Raw genomic sequence first — 16798 nt, 5'->3', positions numbered from 1 at the left:
ATATGTAACATGCCTCAGTTTAATTTGAAGTGTTTTTACAATACAAATCAGTGGTAATAGTTTGAAAGTACAGTAGTTCTCCCCTGTAACTATCAGTATTATTTTATTGTTTTACTCATGTTATTTGAGGAGGTATATGGCAGAATATAGCACACCCTGGTTGAACTCTTTCTTTTGGAAAAAAAATAAAGTGCCACTTAAGGGAAACTGAGGAGGCAGTATGATATTTAAGAAGTGTTTGCCTCGTACTAGACACTCATTTATCCCTCACACAGTCCTGGGGACAAAATATTACTTTTCTTCATTTTCACAGATGAACTCAGAAAAGTTAAACATGTTTCCTTAAATTATGGAATTTCCCAGATCCTGGCTGGCATTCTGTGACTGATAGAACAGAACGTCCCCGTGGAGTTGTGTACTAGATCCTGACATTCTCGAGATCCTTCATGCCCTGTGGAGCCAGAGTCCGTAGGCAAAGGGGAAAGAACAAGAAACTGTGGTGTGATGGTGAGAGAGTTACAGCAAGAGGGGTACAGGAGACCCAGAAGGATTTCTTCTTGCTTCTCTGAGATAGAGCCACATTTCTTTATCTGAGGTTTGCTTTCTGTGATTTCAGTTGCCTATGAGCATCCACAGTTTGAAGATATTAAATGAAAAATTTCAAAATGAACAACTCATAAGTTTGAAATTTCATGCTGTGCTGAATAGCACGGTCCATCCCACTGTGGACATGAATCATTCCTTTGTCAGGTGTGTCTGTACTGTATATGCTACCCACCTTCGGTTACTCAGTGGACACATTGCTGAAGGGATCCATAGCCATAGTATCTCAGGTCCCTTACGTATAACAATAGCCTTTATATTGTGATGTTATATCACAATGCTTATCTCATCAGGTAGCATTGTTATCATCCCATGTCATCACAAGAAGGATGAGTACAGAGAAAGACATTTTGAGAAAGAGGAGAGAAAACCACAACTGCATAGCATTTATTAGAGTGCATTTTATATTGTGTATTAGTTGTTGTTAATCTGTTACTGTATATAAGGTATAAATTAAATTTTATCATAGCTAGATACATAGAGAAAAAAAATCAATATAGAGAGAGTTTAGTACTCTCTATAATATCAGGTATCAGCTGGGGGTCTTGGAACTATCCCCTGAGGGTGGAGGGTAAGTGGTTACTGTGTGACACTAGCTGTTTTGCTTCCTTTCACCTAATATTAAAAACTATTTTTATTATATTCTTTGTTCTGCTTTCAGTCCTATGATTATGACATGAGCATGCATTATTTTATTTGAGTTTATAATTAGGGAAAGAGTTCACTAGGCAACTACTCATTTCGTCCTAGGAGCTTATATATTTTAAAATGAAGATGTCTTTTCACAGGAAGAAGTGCCAGAGTATTTATTAATAAGCAAAACTGTGTTCATAGTTTATGAGGTTCTAACTACCTTTATTATATTTATGAATGTTATAATAAATATAATAAATTGCATTCATAGTCAATGTTAAATATGTTGCTAGAGTAGAATTTGAAAGTATCCATATGTCTAATGTTCTTCAAAATAATTTAGCTATAAAAGAACCGAATTCTTTTCTCATTGGCTAGATGCTTTAAGAAGCATCCTAGTAGATGTGGAATACAACCCATGTGTTCCACTATCTCAGTCCTAGGGTGCTTACCACATATACCACCTTTGTTGTTCAAAGCGTTCTTTGCTTTTGAGAATATTCCCTGTGTACTCATTGTCTAAATGGACTTTCGTGGGTTTAACACTTTAGTTTCTGAAAAGAGCCATTCTGACAAAATTCTTATTTGTAGGTCTATTTCTTTCTAGATATTCCATCTATTTAGATTTTTCTATATGCCCTAAAATAAGCAACATGAAAACTTTTACATGCTAGGGAGTGCTAAGACAAACCAACAAAACAAAACAATAAGCCTTGTGAGTTCCACGTTTTAGAACATTCCATATTTTTGAGCACATCTTGCAATGCAGTGGAAAGATAATGACACCCTGGGCCAGGGCCCTCACAGAAACATCAGAAGATCAGCAGTTGTGAGTTCTAGTACTGAATGCTGGGAGGAAATTTGGCCATTTCCAGCAGGATAAAAGTTTTCAATATAAAGCTTTTAGACATAATTTTTGCTTCAAGAAGATTTTCAACTTCACAAATGGATTAAGCGTATTATTAATATAAGTTCAGTCAGAAAGTATTTTCCTTGCAGAATCTCCTTATTTTTCCTTTATTTTGTTTACCTATTTGCAAGATTCTGAAAAATAGCATAAGCTGAAACAGAGTTGATTTATGTTTTTAAGCTTGACTGAGGTACAATTGGTGTAGTATGTGCTGCAAATATTAAGGTGTAAGATATGAAATTTTGACATATGTGCACACCTGTGAAATAACCAACAGAAACCAGAGAACAAGCGTGTTCCTCCCTGTGTAATGTATTACAATGTTTTTATAAGCCTCCATCATCCCTTCCTTCTATCTCTCATGCTTACAGCTAGTATCCAAAAGCCATTTTTGAGTTTTCTATCAGTAGAGATTAGATTTCATTTTCTAGAATCCTATATAAATAGAATCACATAGTATGTATATCTTTTTGAACTGACTTCTTTCACCCAGTGCAATTATTATGAGATCTATTCATATTTTATGTGTACCAATAATTTATTTCTTTTTGACGCATGGCACCATTCCATTAGACTATGTACCACTATTTGTTTATCCATTCACCTTTTGGCTTGTTTCCAGGGTTGGACTGATGGAATAACTCTGCTGTGCACATCATGCACATGTATTTGTGTAGGAAAATGCCATTTTTCTTAGGTAAATACCAGAGCAAACTGTCTGGTTTGTATGTAAGGTCTACGTTTAACTTTTTACTTAACTGCCAGACTTTTGCAAAGCAGTGGCGGCATTTTATACTCCCAGCAGCAGATGAGAGTTGCAGTTGTTACCCATCCCTGCAAACATTGCTACGTCAGTGTTTTTAATTTTTGCCATACTGACTATGTAGTGGTACTGGCATTACTCTACCTGTCTCTAATGACTAATGATCTTAACCATCTTTTCTTACATTTATTTATCATTTATACCTTCCTTAGTGATGTATCAGATGAAATATTTTGTTTATATTTTCTGTTGAGTTGTTTGTCTTAATATAGCAGTTCCTCAAAGATATACAAACACAGATCATATATACTTACATATCTGAAAAGTAGTATAAACTGAAACTCATGTAATTTATCATGGTTTAAATCAAATGTTTACCTAAAAATTCATTAAACTAAATTTTGATATCCTTTAAATTTTATCTCAAAGAATGATTCAAATTGTGAATCAGTTTTAGTATTAGTATTTGTGCTTCAAAAGATATGAGACTATTATTTATGCTTCTTATTTTTAACACATCTGTCTCATATATGTTCAATTATAATTTCTTTTTATTGGTATACTATTGTTCCATGTATTACATCCTGGTTTGTTCCATGTATTACATTCAGGTTTTCTCTAATACTCTGCCTAACTTGTCATATATTTATGAAACATTGTGGCTTTATGTAGATACAATAACAACTACATATAAAAAGCATTTTTGTTTACCAGGCACAGTTCTAAATCTTGTAAATACATAAAACAATTTGGTTCACACAACAGCATATGTGTATTGTGATCTACTTTAAAATAAGAAAGCTGAGAGCTAGAAAGAAAAGACACATTTCCCCACAACATGCAGAAAGAGGGTGCCTAGCTGAGGATCCATATTAAAGGTTCAAATATTTTTCTTGGGAGAGGGGCACTCTAAGCATTTTTCTAGGAACAAATTACCAATCATCTCCTTAAATCTCCTCATCACATTTGTATTAGTAAAACAAATGAATTTGTGTTCAAACTGTATTCCCCGTGAAATTCCAAGATGTTATAATGAAATAAAAAAAGCACAAAGTAACAACTCTAGAAAAGTCTATAAGTTACAAACTGAGTTTTTAATCTACTGTACTGATTAAAGCTGCTACACTGTTATCTTGACTTGTACAATATGATTTTCAAAAGTGTAATATTATATGAACAGATAATCTATGAAACACTAGCTACATCCAAGATTTATTCTTTTGTTCTGAGAGAAATGATAGTTAAGGTCATTTCTCTCAGAACAAAGGAATTACTTCATGATTTAGTAGAATTGTAGCTCAAGTTCTATAATGTGGCAAATTCGGATAAACCTACCAAAAATTTATTATCAATGGGTTATAATTAAGAAGTTTATGCTGGATGTTGGTGGAAGTGAAATTTTAATAGATTTTAATATATCTAAGTACAATATGTAAGATTCAATTCTAATGTATAGAAATGAATTATTCATGTGGATTCATTCATAAGATATCTTAAGAGGAATAAAGGCTGTTCTGTGGTTTTCTAGCTGGGCACTCTGTCACGGGCTCATGGACTTGACAATCAATTGCTCCCACTGCACTGAGACATTCAGGGATGAAAATGCCATGTCTTATTTTGACCTCACTATCATATTTTATTCAGGGAATAATCACCATCCCTATTGTTCCAATCTCCCTAGAAGGAAGATTCTTGGAAGACATATGCCAGATTTTACATTTTTATTTTAATTCAGATGTCCCAAGACAACATATAATTACAATATGTAATTATGCAGCTTTTGCTTAATTTTTCATTAGGTGATTTGACGATTGATACATATTTGTATCATACATTTTTGTTTATTGAAATTTCACTACTATAAAGTGAAGATTTGCAGACTTTCAGAGTTTCGTAAAGTTTTTTGTGATTTAAAACTTTTCCTTCAATGAGAAAATATCTTTTTTGCCATTCTTTAAATTGCATGCCTTCCTCTCCAGACAGATAAGGAAAAAGCAATCAAACCCACAGATAAACAGAAACCAGCCTATTCCTCGTCTCCTGCCAACCTCACTCAATTGAACACTGAGAACTGTCGTTTGGACTGTGTACAGTTGCATCACTACAGAAAGCCAGAAATTTTCAGTTTTGTTCTCTCAGCTTCCTTTCCCCATTTTCTAAGGACATTTACCCAAAAGCCTTCTGACAAGCCTCTCAGTTCTTACAGAAGTTTACCCCAACATGTGTTTACCTGTGAGGAAAGTGGCCCTAAACCCAGGCAGCTGTGTGAGGAGCTTATTTTCATGAGCTCCGCCTATGAAGGCAGACAGCCCAGCTGCAAACTCTGCCATTGCCCTTTACTAAAGTAAAAGTAAGCTCCTTTCCCAAAACTCACTTTTCCCTTCTCAATTCCAGGCATGATAATAATTGATAAGTAACCCCCTCACCATAGAGCTACGTCACTTTGTGAAAACTAGATGAAATATGTAAGCCCTATACATACATGTTAATCTATCTTTGTCGGATATAAAGTCAAGATTAGCAGAACACTGCCTAAAACATTGCAAATAAGGAGATGTGGCTTGGAATTGCTTCTCAGCCTTTTCTATGTGGTCCTCCCAGCACTCTTAGGAGGACCTCAGGAAGAGGAGTGGAGATATGATCATTCAAGCCCAAGGTTTCACCAGGACACAGCCAAGCAAAAGCTGCACATGCTTACCCACAGCTTTCCTGTTAGCCATTATCTCCATAAAAGAACGAATGACATGGAGCAGAGCAGGTGATTTCAGAGCCATAAATTGCTGTATGAGATTATTTTTGAAGTTCTTCCTACTTCCCAGTATCTATCCTCTTTTTTTCTCCTTTGCATTTCTCACACAAGAGAATGAGATATTTAAACTTGTATGTCTCATTTATTTCACTTAAGATTATGGTATCCAGGAAGGAGAAGGGGACTAAAAAAGAATTAAGATGTGTTATGTAGAAGTACAAATTCCCTATGATGAATGTGATCATGTGTTAATAAAAAAATAAAATTAAAAAATATTTAAGACAATGTTACATCTTTATCTGTTTAAATATAACGCTTATAGTTATATAAAACATACTGTCTCACACACAGCTTCCACATTTGAAACATCTCCCAATTTCAAGTACCATATAGTAAAGTAGAGTTTATGGTCAACACACACACACACACACACACACACACACACACACACAACAAAACCTAAGAGGTAGAGGGCTCAAGTGGAGGAATGTTAGATGAAAATATATATGTAAGGTACAAGGGATAAAAATAAAAGTACCAAATGGAAAATGATTCAGAAGAAGCAAAACAAATCTCTGCCACAATGTGTGCGCGCGTGTGTGTGTGTGTGTGTGTGTGTGTGTGTGTGTGTAAGAAAACTAGAAATGAAGAGAGTGGTTCAAATATCATACCTGTGGTTTCCCAAAGGCAAAGTCTCATGGTCCAAACTAATTTGTTAGATTTATCCAACATTAATCTAGTAGAGCCTGACTTTTGGTGAAATCCAAAAACTAGGAATGTGCTTATGTAAAAATATGTATAATTATATTAAGCTCTTAGGAGTAAGCAAATAGAAACATCTATTTGAAAATATTATTAGGATGAGCACCTCAAAGTTTTAAAGGAACAGTGTTGTATGCAATATGAAACCTTAAATAAAAATCCTGCTTTAAAGATTTATCACTTCATGTGTGTGACATGGGATATTGACTATCAGGTAATAATTGGAATGTGTGGAAATAACTGTTAGAATTGCAATGCTTATTCACAAAATATGTTTATTCTAGGCCCAGGAAAAGTAACTCCTGGACCGAAGTTCTTGAGTCTTTTCTGTCCTTGTACCTTAGATTCCCCATTATTCATGCTTTAAATTTAAAATTTAGAGTATTTTTAAATCCCCAAATGAGTATTTGTCAAAAATCTAGAAAATATCTTTTAAAATAATGACTGCTTCAGACACACAGGATTACAGGAGTTTTTAAAAGCAAAATGGAATTGAAAGGTGTTATATTCAAATAAAAATACTCTTCTATTGGCTTAAAACTTGCTCACTCCTTTCTAGTTCCCAATGAAATGGGAAAAACTGAAAATACTTTTTAAACAATTATTGTTTTCTTGACATATTTCTTAGTAATTCTATTATTTCTTATTTTATATTGTAGCTTCTTATTTTGTGTGTTTTTTAACAAGAAGTTTTTCCGGGCATGGTGGCACATGCCTGGAATCCCAGCACTGGGGAGGCTGAGGCAGGAGGACTGTTGTGAGTTTGAGACCAGCCTGGACTACAAAGGGAGCTCAAGACCAGCCTGAACTGCATAGTGAGACCCTGTCTCAAAAAAAAGACAAAAAAAAAAAAAAAAAAAAAAAAAAAAAGAAGTTTTATTTTAGACAAAGAATTTTCTTCTTTTCTCACCCATATCTTGGAAGGTGCTCTCAAAAATAGTGTTACTAGAATAAAAGCATTTTTGTGGCACTATGTTCGGAGTTTGATGTTCTCCCTGACCATCTCCTCCCTGGAGGATTTGCCCATCATTTGTGCCTAGGTCTGAGCTCTCAACACTGCCATCTCGGTTCCACATCTGTGCAGCACACACGGGCCGGAAGCAGGGCTCACAGCTGCAGCTGATAACCCAAAGGAAAAGGAAAAGTGAATTTTGAAAGATACTGCTACTGCTCCTGCACTTTGGGCTCATCCTTATCCAGTAAGAATGGTGATTTCCAGTTACTGAACACTTTCATGTGCCAGATATTTTCTACAAAGTTTATGTTTACTGTTTTATTTCATGTTTTTAAAAAGCCATGAGACAGGTTCTCTGTTCAGCAGAAACTGAGGTTCACTGAAATCCAAGATATAAGTGGGTCTTTCTAAAGGAAAACATTGTCACCTTTATAATGTCTGCTATAAATCAGGAGAGAACTTCTCCCTGGCTCTGCCCTGAAACTCCCTCCAGGTGGGTGAAGTGGCATTCCCTTTGTTGAACAAGCCCTGGAAGTATGGGTCCTCCAGAGTGCTTCTGTTGTAGAAATACCAGCCAGGAGCCTTTAAAATGCACTGATTATCTAATCAGAAACACAGACAATATACAACTTCCACAGTTGTTTTCAGAACCTTAATATGGCTACTCTCTAACTAGCTAAAGTGCACAAAAATATGTCAAATGGGAAAGGTGAAGGATAACAAATGAATAACACAAGAATCCATCTCTCCATATATACATTGTGGCTATTTCAGCAATACAAAAAGAGTAAGTTTTCATATAGATAATATAGATCATGAAGCCACAGAATTTACTATCTTGCCCACTACAGAAAGTTTATTGAAAGCTACAACTTCCCTTTGTTAAAAGCTAGATATGAAAAACAATAGCCAGAAATAAAAATAGAAAAGAAAAAGATGGAAAGACTCCCCCCAAAAAGATTCATAAAGAAACAAGAAGTAGTATGAAAAACACAGTTTGCCACAGCTGAAAGATTTAAATCTTTGAACAAAGGACCTGAAATACATGAAAAATCCTGAGCTAGACCCATCATTGTAAAATTCCAGAACAGCCAGGATAAAGGAAAAGATCCTATAAGAAACTAAGTAGCATAAAAATAAATGAAGATCAGAAGAGCATCAGACTTCTCAACTACAAAGCTAGATACAGTATTGGAAGACAGTTACAGTAAGACTTCAAGATTGCAGAAGAAAGACACTTTCACTGTCTTAAGTGTTCTATATGTGTAATTCCCTTAAATCCTCAGCACACACACAAAACAAGAATCCATCTCTGTTACCATATTACCTAATCCCAAATATAATAGATGGTGCCATTTGTTCTACGTCTTGGGTGGGAAATAAGGGCAGTCCTTGAATACCAAAAGCAGCAAGTGCTTCTTCCCCAAACCCTGATCAGCTGAGATCTTTTCATATATGCCTGTTTATAGTGAAACGTTGCACTCTGTATACAGCTTTTGAAAATGATCCCTAAAGCACAGCCCAGAGCCTTCCTTCCATTTCTTTCCTTCTTCTCTAATAAACAATCTAATCGTGCAACATGATTTTGCCTCTGTATCTATCTTTTTTTAATGTATTTTGAAACTGATGAATATTCATCATAAAAAAATTTTGAAAATAAATGGAACAATTTAGAAAATGAATGCCTGAAATAAATATCATTATCCACCCTCAAATTATAAGTACTATTGACATTTTGATCTCTGCAAGTTGAACTCCCAGAAATTACTGAAAATTGACCTTTTTTTGACCTGTTCAATCACAAAATTTATTTGCACAAAACTAAATTGTCTATGTATATTTTAAGGGTTATTTTGTGTATGTTTTTGTGCTTATAACACTGGGCATGTGGTCCACACAGTGTTAGTTTTGTTTACCTTCACTGAACATAATAGAGAATATTTTACCATGAACATTTCTTTACAAATGTAACTTTTCACTGAAGGGCTTTCCTAAGGCATTCCTTGCTCTGTGCATTTGCTGGACAGAAGCAGGGTGTCCTGGGCTCCTGGCAGGCTACTATTCAGCAGTATGTGTTAACCATTTACAAACCAAAGCCAGCAGGGAAAAGCTATATTAATTCAAGATATTTGAGCATTTTCTGAAAGATATTTAGTGAGGAAAACTCCAGGGAATCAGATTAAATATGTTGTTTACACCACCAACAGCATTATATTTCCTGAGAACAGCTGTACAATAGGAATTGCCAAAATTGTAATTCATCACATCAGAAGTGACCTTTCCAAATATTTAAGAGGTTGTAATTTTAGGTAAATACAGTTTCAGGAGCTCATTAGATTTTCAGGAGTGTATCTAGGAATGTCAAGGTTGTGTTTCAAAATATGACACTTATAATATATATATATTTTAAATAATGTTAACAGTTTTTTTAAACCCCAAATCAATTATTTTTGGTTGTGCAATGCAGTATGCAGTAGTCCCTTTTTAGTAAGGTAAAGTAATTTTCATGACCTTAAAAATTCTATGAACTTGGGGAAAATACTTACCCAGACTCAAAAATAAATTCGTTTCCAGCTAGGCTAGAATCTGAAAATGAGATTTTTTTCTTTTTCTATAGCAGAGTAGAGAAAAATTTAACCTAAGCATTTTGCGCAACGTAGCATTTACTTAGCTCCCCTAGGAAAACTCATCTGGAAAAAGAAAACTGGGAAAAGCAGGTGCCAGAATCCATCTGTCTTTAGGAGAGCTGCAATGGACCTCTCAGTTTTAACATTTCTATGTACTGTACTCCTCTTGTAACGATAAAGGTGCATGGTATTTAACCCATACTTCTCAAATTTACTTGAGCACCAAATTCCTTTTTGCATATTGTGGAGCTCTTGGGACATTTAGTAGAATCGTAGAAATGTTATGAACACCTGTGAAGCGTCTTGTGATTGTTCAGTTTTGCTCACTGGGTCATCTTGGTGATTGATTGGTTAAAATCCAGACAGTCCCATGGCTCTCTACAATACCAGCAAGAGTTAATTCTTATATGAATGATCAATACTGGAAAGATTTTGAATCTAAAATATGACTTTAGGGGCTGGGGATTTAGTTCAGCGGCAAAGCGCCTGCCTGGCAAGTGCAAGGTCGTGAGTTCGGTTCCCGGTACCGGAGAAAAACCAAAAAAAAAAAAAAAAAAAAATATGACTTTAAATTATTTGAAAATTTTTGGTAAGCACAATTATATGTAACACACTGTAAACAGTATAGAGCTCTATAATCAATTTTCTCTCAAACACATACACACACACATACACATACACAAAGTGGTGGCAATTTGCAGGAGGCAAGATGACCACTGTAGTCACGTTGGAGGTTCCTTCTGTGTCTGGAGTGTATAACTTGTGACAATCCCTTTTACATCCTCACATTATTCTTTCATGACAGTATCCCTGAATAACCTGCTTTTCTGGTATCTTTCAAAAGCATTTATAAATCTTTCCTGCTTAAAGTTGAGTCCCTTTTTCTTGTTATCAATTATGTTTCTAAGGAGTTGAGCTTAGTTTCAGTGTACTCAGAGAAATGCATACACTTAAAAATTCTCCAGGCATGACTTTGTTGTTTCCTCTGGTCTTAGCTGTTTGCCCATCTGGACAGAGACATGCATGTCAGGGCATATTTGGGGTACACAATCCTTACCCACCATCCCAGGAAAGAGGCAGAAACAAGAATTGGTCCGTGTGAATAACTTGTACTACAAAAAGCTTCAAAAGAAACTGGAAGCCCAAAGTGGGTGAGTAGACAGGAATCTTGGTGAGCACAGTAGAGTTTTGGACATGGAGAGGAGCTCAGGAATTATCGTACAGATATGTTTTAAGTCACATTTTCATCAGAATGCAATATATTCATATTTTTGAAAAACTTGGAAAACAAAAATGTTAGGGGAAAAATAATGCACATTGCTATCACTTAAAAGATAGTCATGTTAACATTTAAATGTGGTATTTCCTTTCTCTTTTTTATCACTCCTGAGTGGTAAATTAATGATTTTTTACTTCAGGCAGCAGATGAGAAAACCCAGACACTAAGTCTTGAAGACCATTCATGGAGATTTCCTGTTAGTAGTAGACTGAAGAGAATAAAGGAAACATGTTCTCTAAACAAGCAGGTCCTAGATACAGAGCAAAATATACCTTCAATAGCTTTTTTAGGAATAAATCTGCCTACAGAGCTTTAAAGTGAGCCAAGACTGTTACTAATTTTTCCTCTTCTGATCAATTGCAAAGCATAATTGTTAAGAATGGTGCTTCAGTTGTAAAAGGGAGATCTGGGACTGCAGATTTCATATGTGGTCCTGTTAGCAGTTTATCTAATTCCTGATGGGAACACCCAAAAGAATATCTTTTGTAAGTATCTAAACTCAAAGTACACTTCTTTCCCTTTAAAATAAGACCCTTGAACTCTGGTAAACACTATCACTTGATCAGGATCTATAACCCTGGTATGTCCAAAAATAAAACTCACTTGTAGCTTTCGTATCCATGTTATGGCTTAATGAGGAAGAAGGAAAGGGGGGAAGAAGGGAAGGAGACAGCGAGTGAAGGAAAGGGAGAGCAAGAGAGGAAGAGCTGAGGCGTGGGGGGGGGGGAGGCTTGGATTTAAGGGCTATAATTAAAAGCCACCTGGGATGGGACTGCTGAAAGGTCACCTGAAGAGAAGGGTGATTAACATTTCTGAGCACCTGAGCTGATCCATCTCTAGCTAAAGAGCAGTATTTTAAAGATATGGTATTGTTTATAAAATTAAAGGTTGGAGACTGAACCTTTTTCTTTCTTACAGATTTTATTTTTTTACTTTTTAAGATTACAGGAAACCATTTGGTTAGGCATTTTTAAAATTATGGTTTCATGGAAGAAATAATAACATCAACTTAGATCAGAATGTAATAGGAACTTACTAAATGGAGCGTTTCATAATTTTTACTCACTAGGATAGAAAACCTTTTAAAATTCTTTCTCTGAATAGTAATTACTGTTGTTTTTCTCCAAATATATTTTCCAAGGATTACGTCTCTCATGCTAGGTGCATCAGAGTCTAGGCAAAGATTATTCCCAGCCTGCCCTCAGTACAAGACTATTTCTGAAGCCCTCAGATAAGGGAGAGATACCTCTGAGAATACAGCCTTTCTTCTCAAAAGCAGATACACAAATAGATGTGCAGACAGAGACAGATCTTCAGAAACAACACCCAGTTATGGTGAGGAAAGAGGAAACAAAATTGTTATAACCTTTTTGTGAATAATTTACTAGTGTCTACTAAATTTTAAAGTACACATATTCTATGAATCATAAATAAGTTTTAGGAATATATGGTTAAAAATGAGTGTACATCTATGCAATGATTATCATTACTGCACTGTTTACAATAGTAAAAAACTCTTAATCTTACAAATTATAAAATAATTGAATAAACTATGGCACACCCACATGAGGTGGGTTACTATCTCTTACAAAGCTGGACTGGGATCCATACAGATTGATCAGAAACACAAGCCATATTGGTCATTCACTCATACAGCCATACATCTGTCCTCATTGGACAATATGACTCGTGTTTCTCATCAGTCTGTATGGATATGATAAATATGATATAATAAATGAATTTTTTCACTCAGTTACCCAGGCTCTGTATTATATCTACTGTTATGAATTATCTTGAAGTTAATTACATTATGAAGGAGCCAGGGTTTCAAGATTTTGATTTATTTTTAACCATATACAAGAGATATAAATAAATAGGGGATGTGTTTAATTCCTGTTTTGTGATTATACATATTTTACTGGAAGTTCAGGTTTCATTTTAAATCCACTTATAAACTAAGGACAGAATTCACAATTGGTAGGACTTGAGTTGGGTGATTATGTACTTCTGAACTTCAACTTTCTATGTCTTTATGGTTTTAAAGAAAAATAGAAGCCAAAACTGTAGGTAAAATTCACTCCACTAGATATTTATACATGTTAAAATGGAATATCAAATTGAGTAGAAAATAAAGATAGGACACTGTAGTATACCAAAGTTATATTCATTTCTTTTATGCCAAGTTTCTTTTTTCTCAGTTTTCACTGCATCTCTTAGTAAAAGCAATAAATCAAATTAAAGTGACATTTAATTGCCTTCACCAGCCAGCAGGCATATCTACAGAGTTTGACTTTATAAGGTTATATGTTATCTCATTAAATTGTTAAAATGTCTTTATATTTAACATACATGAGGTCTATGCATATCTTTTTTAAAAGTGATATTTAAAACTGCCTTTTTAAAAATTGCTTCTACTTTTAAAAGAACTTGGTGCTGAAAGAGCTAGTTAAATTTCAGATGCTTAAAAATATCAAAGTTCTATGATTTAAATGGCATTAGTAGAAATACTAGTTTTTCCTGATTTAGAAAAATGTATCCACAAAATCCATATGTACTTAGAAAAGGAGCCAGTCAACCAGCATAAATATTATTGGTGAAGTTCTTTTTAATCTCTTTTCTACATACATGGAATGAGATGTAAAATTTCAAAGTTTGACTAATCTTCTTCACACCATTCTCTACATCCAGATGAATTTTTTTAGAGTCTTATTAACCTCCAGCTTTTATCTCCAGAGTACGAGATTTGGTCCCTGATATTGGACACACATCTGTTTCCATGGACAGGGCTAACATCTTTTTCTCGATTTCCTATTCCCTGCCAAAATTGAAAGGAAGAGCAATACTTTTCTTTTCACTTAGTTGTGTGTTGACACTGACTTGTATTTCTAGAACTCTCAGTATAACAGGAATGCCCAGGAATCATAGTTTCCATTCCTGCAGGCTCAACCTCAGGGACCTGAAGGAACTCAGAGCTATGAGCCTGCAGACATAGCCCTGCCCAGTAAAAGAGAATCATCAGGGGAGCGCTTTAGAGAATGGTATGTTTCAAGGACCAGTAGTGTGGGCCTTGGTGAGACAGATAAAGTTTATAGCAGTTCATCTTTCTCTAATCCTGGTTTGCCCTCCTCACTCTAGTTTAATATACACAGTCCCACCCTGACCCTTCTCATTAGAAAGCAAAAGGGCTTAACGATGCCGTTTATTATTACCAGGCCTCTCATCCCAGTGTTGCAAGCCTGCCCATGTTCCCAGCCACTGGCTGAGTCCTCATTTTGTAGGAACCACTAAGCCTGCTGCCATCCTGGCAGTTAGTGCCCTCTCCTAGAAGATTTCTGACCCTGTGCTCCCCATCACCCAGACTGGACCACGGGACATAATCCTGGGTTAGTGGTGTCTTCCTAGACGCAGTTATCAGGCCACTCCTTGACAACAAGACTTTACACTCAGCAACTTTCAACTCCAGAATGCCCCTCTCGTTTTCTTCCTCTTCCCATCTAGGTCTGTGAAGGACTCTCAGGAATGCTTAGGTAAAATTGTCTACCACAGACCTGTCAGTGTCTGCTAACAACACTTGCTCTGATTCTCTGGCAAGGGCTCATGACCATCAAGATGGCTGAAATAGCTTCTAACACATGTGGTTTTCCAGGCCCATTGAATCGCTACCCATTTAAGCCAGGAGTTGTGTTAAGCTTATGATCTGAATGATGTAAAACAAGAAAAAATAGACAAGGAACATGAAAAATGGAGAAGGAAGCAACACCAAATTTTACCTTAATGATCTCTGAGGAGATGTTTTCCTACACAAATGCAGTCAAGGGTCTGTTTCTTCATTCACAAAGTGGAGATAAGAATAGTTCTTACCTCACCAGGCTGTGATGGTTATATAATTGGGGGTGTGGAAAGGCTTGGAATAATGCCTGCAATATAGTAAGCATTTAGTAAATATTTATTATTGTTGTTATTACTACTATAATGTGGGATTTGAAATAAAAAGGACCCGAGCTTGAATAACTGTTGTACTGACTACTTACAGGACAAACTTGGGACAGTCTTCTGACCTCATGTTTCGTATACAGACTGAAGCTAATGACCATCCTGGCACGCAGAAAACAAAACTTATTCATCCTCAGCACCTTCCCCTGCTGTTATTTTGACTTCCCTTCAGTTAGCAAGGATTGAATGGCTTCATTTAAGAGAACCATTTCATGTTCTGATTAGTTCTGTCTCCTACACTCTAGGTAGGATGGCTAAAGGCAAGAAGAGGGATTTTGACGGGAGCAAGTCAGAGTGTAGAATGACATCTGTGTGGGCACTGGTATTAGTGAGTGCTATTTAAGAATAAGAACTTAATGCAAAGTATGTTTGGCCTAGTCTACACATTTTTGGAACTATCCTAATCCCATAAAACAGGCTTTCAGCATTGATTTTGCAAAAGCACTTGTTATTTTGGTCTTTAAATAAGGTGAGTTGACAAACTAAAGGCATGCTTAGAAATTTAAAAAGGGGAAGAATCTATATTATCCCTAAGAGTCTGAGATCTAATTTTGGCTGAATGTAAGAAGTAAAATTAGTTAATTAAGCTTAGTTATTTCAAGACGTGGGTAGATTAATGTCATCTAAATCAGAGGACTAAGGGTGTATTTATCATCCACTCAGATTGCAAAACATTGGCTCAAATGTTTTTTCATCTTTCTAGAGATAAGAGGAATATACATGCTCAAAAAATTAGGAACTAGGAAAATATGATATTTTGGGGAGGAGATTTTAAGGAAATGGGAACTTTCAGATTATTATCCTAAAAGTCCACATCTGCTATCTCATTGAGTCTTCAGACTCAGTACTCAAAAATTTCATTGCCTAGCAGAAAGGAACTAGTACTTTAAAGATTAACAAAACATCCTGTTTCTTACAATCCTAAATCAAAGTGATATTTCGTTGGCCTATTCAAAGAAGCCTTTTGTTTAGCTTTCCATCATTATTATTTCTGTCTCTTCATTTGTTTTCCTCTTTATTTGTCTAACCACATAATTACGACAACCATCTCTGGGATCACCAGTCACATTCTGAATATGTAACCTTTTGAACCTTGTTTACTAAGATTTAGACGAGCCTGTCAGCTGTACGTGGAGATTTGAAGCTCACTCTTACATGAGTGTCATGGGCAATTAATTTGCAACAGAATGAATTTGAAGCTAGGATAAAAGCCAGTTTCTTCCCTGGTTGTCAAAATCAATGCTTTGTTGAATCTTATACTCAAGAAATCTAAGGGTGTTCAACTTCCTTATTGCTTCCCAGTTCATTTAATATACAAAATACTTATATTGGCAGACACTTTAATTATTGATTACTGTAGTATTTAATAATTCTATTTTAGCCTCAATAGTTCTGCTTAATTTTTCATTATTGAGAAATATGTATTTACTTATATAAAGTCACTTGAATCCAATATGTAAGTAATGTTGGGATTACTAATTGTAAATCAGGTAAATATAACTTGGAATTTTATAAATTTTAACA

General features: G+C 35.4%; 1 protein-coding gene across 6 annotated transcripts in view; it reads left to right on the top strand.

Moving 5' to 3' along the window:
* Chrm3 (cholinergic receptor, muscarinic 3) overlaps nucleotides 1-16798 on the top strand; it is a 471486-nt gene that overhangs the window by 200887 nt on the left and 253801 nt on the right. Inside the window, exon 1 of one of the 6 annotated variants that reach the window (XM_013504733.1) lies at nucleotides 5586-5667. The exons of the other annotated variants lie outside the window; for them this stretch is intronic. The gene's annotated coding sequence lies outside the window, so the exon portion shown is untranslated. Of the gene's footprint in view, nucleotides 1-5585; nucleotides 5668-16798 lie in introns of those variants that run through there. 6 annotated transcript variants of the gene reach the window in all.

This window comes from Chinchilla lanigera, unplaced genomic scaffold (genome assembly GCF_000276665.1).
Source record: "Chinchilla lanigera isolate Chin_1 unplaced genomic scaffold, ChiLan1.0 scaffold00091, whole genome shotgun sequence".
In the NCBI taxonomy this organism is placed as follows: Eukaryota; Metazoa; Chordata; class Mammalia; order Rodentia; family Chinchillidae; genus Chinchilla; species Chinchilla lanigera.
The sequence above is the reverse complement of the archived record's forward strand: the minus strand, read 5'-3'. Positions and strand labels throughout refer to the sequence as shown.